Source organism: Schistocerca piceifrons, chromosome 10 (assembly GCF_021461385.2).
Source record: "Schistocerca piceifrons isolate TAMUIC-IGC-003096 chromosome 10, iqSchPice1.1, whole genome shotgun sequence".
Classification (NCBI taxonomy): Eukaryota; Metazoa; Arthropoda; class Insecta; order Orthoptera; family Acrididae; genus Schistocerca; species Schistocerca piceifrons.
Genome location: NC_060147.1, coordinates 25,256,911 through 25,263,551, shown reverse-complemented (window position 1 = coordinate 25,263,551; position 6,641 = coordinate 25,256,911). Strand labels below are relative to the sequence as shown.

Genomic DNA, 6,641 nt, shown 5'->3' with positions numbered 1-6,641 from the left:
GCTATGAACAGCGGCATTACCGGAAGGCAAACACGAACACTACACGAGACCACTCTAGCCTCAGTCTTGGTTGGCCATTCATCGTCAGCATTTTGATGAAGAAAAAAAAAGCACTCCGTCTTCAGGCCACGAGTGGCCCACCGGGATCATCCGACCGCCGTGTCATCCTCAGTGGAGGATGCGGATAGGAGGGGCGTAGGGTCAGCACACCACTCTCCCGGTCGTTATGATAGTATTCTTGACCGAAGCCGCTATTATTCGGTCGAGTAGCTCTGCAATTGGCATCATGAGGCTGAGTGCACCCCGAAAAATGGCCACAGCGCAAGGCGCCCTGGATGGTCACCCATCCAAGTGCCGACCACGCCCGACAGCGCTTAACTTCGGTGATCGCACGGGAACCGGTGTATCCACTGCGGCAAGGCCGTTGCCATCTTGATTAAGTGGGTAACGTAATACCACAAAGACATCATTTGGACCATCTTTTGCAGGGTGGAATACTGGAAGTAGGCCAGACACAGAATGAAGTCTCAGTATCCTTGGATGGACCACAGAGTACATTTCCACGGTTTGGCGGCAATTTCGAGACACAAGAGACGTTCGTCGTAGACCAGTAGAAGGACGAGCACGAATAATAACCCATCAGCAGGACTGATATCTGCCAGACGAAATCGGAGTACACCTGCAAGGTGATTGGTTGCTGTTTTCTGACAAACCGTACATCAGAGACTCACAACAGCAGGACTGTTTGCCAGGCGTCCGGCCGTGTGGATCACACTCACTCCAGCCCACAGGCGGGCCCGTGTACTCTGCAGTTGGCAACATTACATTTGGACCCCGAATAATGGGTGGGATGTGCCTTTTGTAAATGAATACTATTTCAGTTTGTAAAATGATTCTCGTCGCACATTACTCTGGAGAAAACCTGGTAGCCAATAAAAATCCAGGAATGTCGTGGAAAGAAACTGGAGTGATGCTGATGGCATCATGGAGTGGTGAGCCATCATGGCGAATGGCTGTACGGAGCTACACACTCCACTGGTGGTCGGAGGTACACTGTAAACGCTCAGAGGTACACAGATCGGGTACTACTACCAAATGTTCGCCTTTTCAGAGGTGCAGTTGGTCTTTGTGGACGTTAACTCCCGTCTGCATCAAGCTGGTCTGGTAGACGAATTTCTTGAAGGTGGCGATATCTGTCGCATGGACTGGCCAGCGAGGTCCCAAGGTCTGAATCGTTAGGACATGCCTGGGATGCAGTAGGAAGGCGAACTGCATCCTGTCAGCCTCCACCAAAGACACTTGCTCGCTTCCACGCCACTCTTACTGAGGAATGGGAACAAATGCCAAGAGAGCTCTTGTATCCTCCCCTAAAGAGCTGTAACACACCACCTGTCACTTATCTGGCTTTGGTGTGTGTTCACCCCAGCTAATTGACTAACAGATCAACAGAGAGTGCAAAACTGCCGCAATATCGGATAACGCAAAGAAAGTAATAAGGCCTTGTGACTCCTGATTGAACTGCAGTGGCAGTGTTGACATTAATTGATTCAGAATTGATCCCTTTTAATTAAAAGTGGTGCACATTGATGTTATATTCAGCTACTGAACACCAGATGTAAATGTTGAACATAAAATTAATTAAGAAAGTGACTTGGGATTTCAACTATTTGATGGCAAACGGATGCAGTCGATTAGCACAAATTTATTTTAACTCCCGACCTTCAGTCATCACATTACATGACTCTCCTAACAGGCAGCGGGAATAAATTGCGTTAACGTGGAGTAAAGCGTGATAAATCAAAATTAATTCCTATCGACTGACCCAGGTGTAATGCGAAGTGCGAGAAGAATTCTACAATACATGGCCCATGGAACCCTCATGGAAACTTTGCTGGCGGGATCCAACAAATTAATCAGTGGCCGGAGTGAGCGCAATATCACCGAATTCATTGTGGCGGGGCGTCGTCGTCGTGAGGACGTCGGCCGGCCTCGTGGTGCTGCAACACTGCGCTCGTCTATTCACTCCTAGCTATCTTGCTCAGTACATAGCTGAACGAAAACTTTCTATCTCCAAGCTCAATTGTTCCGTTTGCTAAGTCCTAAACTGCAGAGATGCTCACTCTCTCTCAGGCAAGCTGAGGAAAGAACGCCAGCCGGGATGGCCAAGCAGTTCTAGGCGCTTCACTCTGGAACCGTGTGACCGCTACGGTCGCAGGTTCGAATCCTGCCTCGGGCATGGATGTGTGAGATGTCCTTAGGTTAGTTAGGTTTAAGTACACTCCTGGAAATTGAAATAAGAACACCGTGAATTCATTGTCCCAGGAAGGGGAAACTTTATTGACACATTCCTGGGGTCAGATACATCACATGATCACACTGACAGAACCACAGGCACATAGACACAGGCAACAGAGCATGCACAATGTCGGCACTAGTACAGTGTATATCCACCTTTCGCAGCAATGCAGGCTGCTATTCTCCCATGGAGACGATCGTAGAGATGCTGGATGTAGTCCTGTGGAACGGCTTGCCATGCCATTTCCACCTGGCGCCTCAGTTGGACCAGCGTTCGTGCTGGACGTGCAGACCGCGTGAGACGACGCTTCATCCAGTCCCAAACATGCTCAATGGGGGACAGATCCGGAGATCTTGCTGGCCAGGGTAGTTGACTTACACCTTCTAGAGCACGTTGGGTGGCACGGGATACATGCGGACGTGCATTGTCCTGTTGGAACAGCAAGTTCCCTTGCCGGTCTAGGAATGGTAGAACGATGGGTTCGATGACGGTTTGGATGTACCGTGCACTATTCAGTGTCCCCTCGACGATCACCAGTGGTGTACGGCCAGTGTAGGAGATCGCTCCCCACACCATGATGCCGGGTGTTGGCCCTGTGTGCCTCGGTCGTATGCAGTCCTGATTGTGGCGCTCACCTGCACGGCGCCAAACACGCATACGACCATCATTGGCACCAAGGCAGAAGCGACTCTCATCGCTGAAGACGACACGTCTCCATTCGTCCCTCCATTCACGCCTGTCGCGACACCACTGGAGGTGGGCTGCACGATGTTGGGGCGTGAGCGGAAGACGGTGTAACGGTGTGCGGGACCGTAGCCCAGCTTCATGGAGACGGTTGCGAATGGTCCTCGCCTCTACCCCAGGAGCAACAGTGTCCCTAATTTGCTGGGAAGTGGCGGTGCGGTCCCCTACAGCACTGCGTAGGATCCTACGGTCTTGGCGTGCATCCGTGCGTCGCTGCGGTCCGGTCCCAGGTCGACGGGCACGTGCACCTTCCGCCGACCACTGGCGACAACATCGATGTACTGTGGAGATCTCACGCCCCACGTGTTGAGCAATTCTGCGGTACTTCCACCCGGCCTCCCGCATGCCCACTATACGCCCTAGCTCAAAGTCCGTCAACTGCACATACGGTTCACGTCCACGCTGTCGCGGCATGCTACCAGTGTTAAAGACTGCGATGGAGCTCCGTATGCCACGGCAAACTGGCTGACACTGACGGCGGCGGTGCACAAATACTGCGCAGCTAGCGCCATTCGACGGCCAACACCGCGGTTCCTGGTGTGTCCGCTGTGCCGTGCGTGTGATCATTGCTTGTACAGCCCTCTCGCAGTGCCGGGAGCAAGTATGGTGGGTCTGACACACCGGTGTCAATGTGTTCTTTTTTCCATTTCCAGGAGTGTAGTTCTAACTCTAGGGGACTGATGACCTCAGACATTAAGTCTAATAGTGCTCAGAGCCATTTGAACCATTTTTTTGAGAGAACGCCACATCCACACTCTAGGCAAGCTGGCAACAGAAGAAACCTCTACGGAGACTTCTGCCAGTCTGCTCTTCGCCTCCGTTTCCCTTCCAGCAAAATCACTTACGCCAATTGCAGCGCAAGTCGCGTTAATTATGCGTCGCTTCCCAGTGCCGACCAATGCCTGCTCTGGGAAGCAAACAAATTCCCACAAAATTTCCCTTCCTCTCAACTTCTGCTGTTTAGCTCCTCCCAGGACACCCATGAAGGTTAGTATATGCATAAAACTCCCATTTTTCCGAAATTTTGACTCCCAGGAGAGTATTTCAAATTCCTTGGTCCTACGTTTCCATCGGAGGCCAGCGTATTTCATTCTGTCGCTCTTCACTTGATTTACTTCAGATTCTGTGGACCGTGAATTCAGCATGAAGCTGCTATAGTCACGAATGCGCATATTTTGACCTCTGTTGACCGCTCCACTGTAGCATAGCGCGGCCTTACCGCATGATTCACTGAAAACGGGACGACGGACATTTATCAACATGCGTACATGTTCTCCGTCTGTTTCCCGGTACACCAGCATGGGGTACAACACCCCCTCACTGTCACTCATCTTAAGGCAGCTGGAGTCCATGCCCAGTTACTGCTTTCTCAGAGCTTGAGCTGCCCTAAGTTGCCTATTGTCGCTTCCCTTCTTGTGCCGCCACCCGGCCACGGTCAACTCTGAATACTTCCCTGGGATAACCTAGCTTCCAGTAAATCAACGCGTTTCCACAAAGTTTTCACGTTACGTGAATTACTTTAAAACCATCACCCAACATTAATTATTCCAATATGTCCATACTATACCCTCTACAAGATGCATTGTGCCTTGTCAGTCATTTTTGTTCAGCCCTACTGTTTGCTCAACGTGAGTTCGGTGATCTTTAATGACTTCATGTAAGGGCATAGTTCTTGCCATCTTACAGAGCATGTCACATTGCTGCGCAGCATGTACGGCTGTTACGGGTAAACATAACCAATATTAACTGCTTGCCGGCCGAAGTGGCCGTGCGGTTAAAGGCGCTGCAGTCTGGAACCGCAAGCCCGCTACGGTCGCAAGTTCGAATCCTGCCTCGGCCATGGATGTTTGTGATGTCCTTAGGTTAGTTAGGTTTAACTAGTTCTAAGTTCTAGGGGACTACTGACCTCAGCAGTTGAGTCCCATAGTGCTCAGAGCCATTTTTGAACTGCTTGAATTGTTGTGAAAGAGATATCCTTATCGTCGCTATCAGAACATATCTAACATTATGTTTCAGGTGCAGTTATACGCCAAACGTCTTATTATTAATCCGTAGCTTGTTCAGTAATCCTCTCTACATCCTGTTAAGGCAATATCTCATATTTTCGTGATTATGCTTAACTAGTTCAGTAATCCCTCATCTCTCCCTGTTCTTTGAAGAAACGAACTACCAAGTATAAAATTCCTTCAGACGTCTGGTTACTTTACAAATGAATAAATATGTTAAACACATGGTGTCCCACAAAGGAGTTTAGACTGTTCGGACTTTAATAATCTGAACAAAGATAACAAAACTATAAAACTGTGTGGCGGACTATGATTCGAACTCCGAACCTTTGCCTTTCGGGGGCAAGTGCTCTACCATCTGAGTTACCCAAGCACGACTCACGCCCCGTCCTCACAGCTTCAACTCCGCCAGTACCTCCGCCAGTACCTCGCCTCCTTTCTTGTTCACAGAAGCTCTTCTGCGAACTTTGCGGAACTAACTCTCCTGGAAGAAAAGACACTGCGGAGACATGGCTTAGCCACAGCCTGGGGGATGTTTCCATAATGAGATTTTCACTCCGCAGCGGAGTGTGCTCTGATATGAAACTTCCTGGCAGATTAAAACTGTTTCGCAGAAGAGCTTCAGTGAAGTTTGGAAGGTAGGAGACGAGGTACTGGCAGGATTGAAGCTATGAGGACGGGTCGTGAGTCGTGCTTGGGTAGCTCAGATTGTAGAGCACTTGCCTGTGAAAGGCAAAGGTCCCGAGTTCGAGTCTCGGTCCACCACACAGTTTTTAATCTGCCAGGAAGTTTCATATCAGATCACACTCCGCTGGGAACAAAACTATGAATTTTTAAGTCACATATGTCGTCATGACAATACTGATGACGTTTCACTGTCGAAGGTGTTGAAAATGTGTTCGGCAGCAATACAGCGTTTGCAGAGTTACGGAACACATCGACCAACATGTGCTACCACTGACACTGGAACGGATTCACAAGCAGTCAGAATCGCCCGTCTAATGTAATCCACCGAACGCGACTTTGCGGCGTTGATGGTGCTCTTCAGAATTCTCCACGGAAGGAAGTCTAACGGCGTTAGATCGGGAGATCTGGGTGTAACCTCAACGCTCCTGCAAATGTTCCATCCTGGAATTGCCACACATCAGGATATTAATGTGACGGTGCAGCATCTTGTCGAAAAAAAAAGAGACCTTCATGTGTATACAGTTGATGAACAGCTCTTACAATTCGTTCCTGCAACAGGGTAAGGTACTTAACACCTGCCGGCGGCTGTGGCAGAGCGGTTCTAGGCACTTCAGTCCGGAACCGCGCGACTGCTACGGTCGCAGGTTCGAATCCTGCCTCGGGCATGAATGTGTGTGATGTCCTTAGGTTAGTTAGGTTGTAATGTTGTTGCTTTAATTTGTTATGAAAGCGGTGCTGATAGACAATAAAAGCGGTTTAAAAGCTGTGAGCTGTCTGGGGAAGTTAACCTTGCTTTACTGCGCAACTGTTTCACCAGGCATCCAGTCTAGCTTACCAAATTCCCAACCAGACTAACATTAATTATAATTGTTTAATAGTCATACGACAACCGGTGATATATATATATA

General features: G+C 49.4%; 1 pseudogene; it reads right to left on the bottom strand.

The window, feature by feature from the left end:
- Positions 1-311: 311 nt before the first annotated feature.
- On the bottom strand, positions 312-429 carry LOC124719339 (annotated as a pseudogene).
- Between the last annotated feature and the right edge of the window lie 6,212 nt (positions 430-6,641).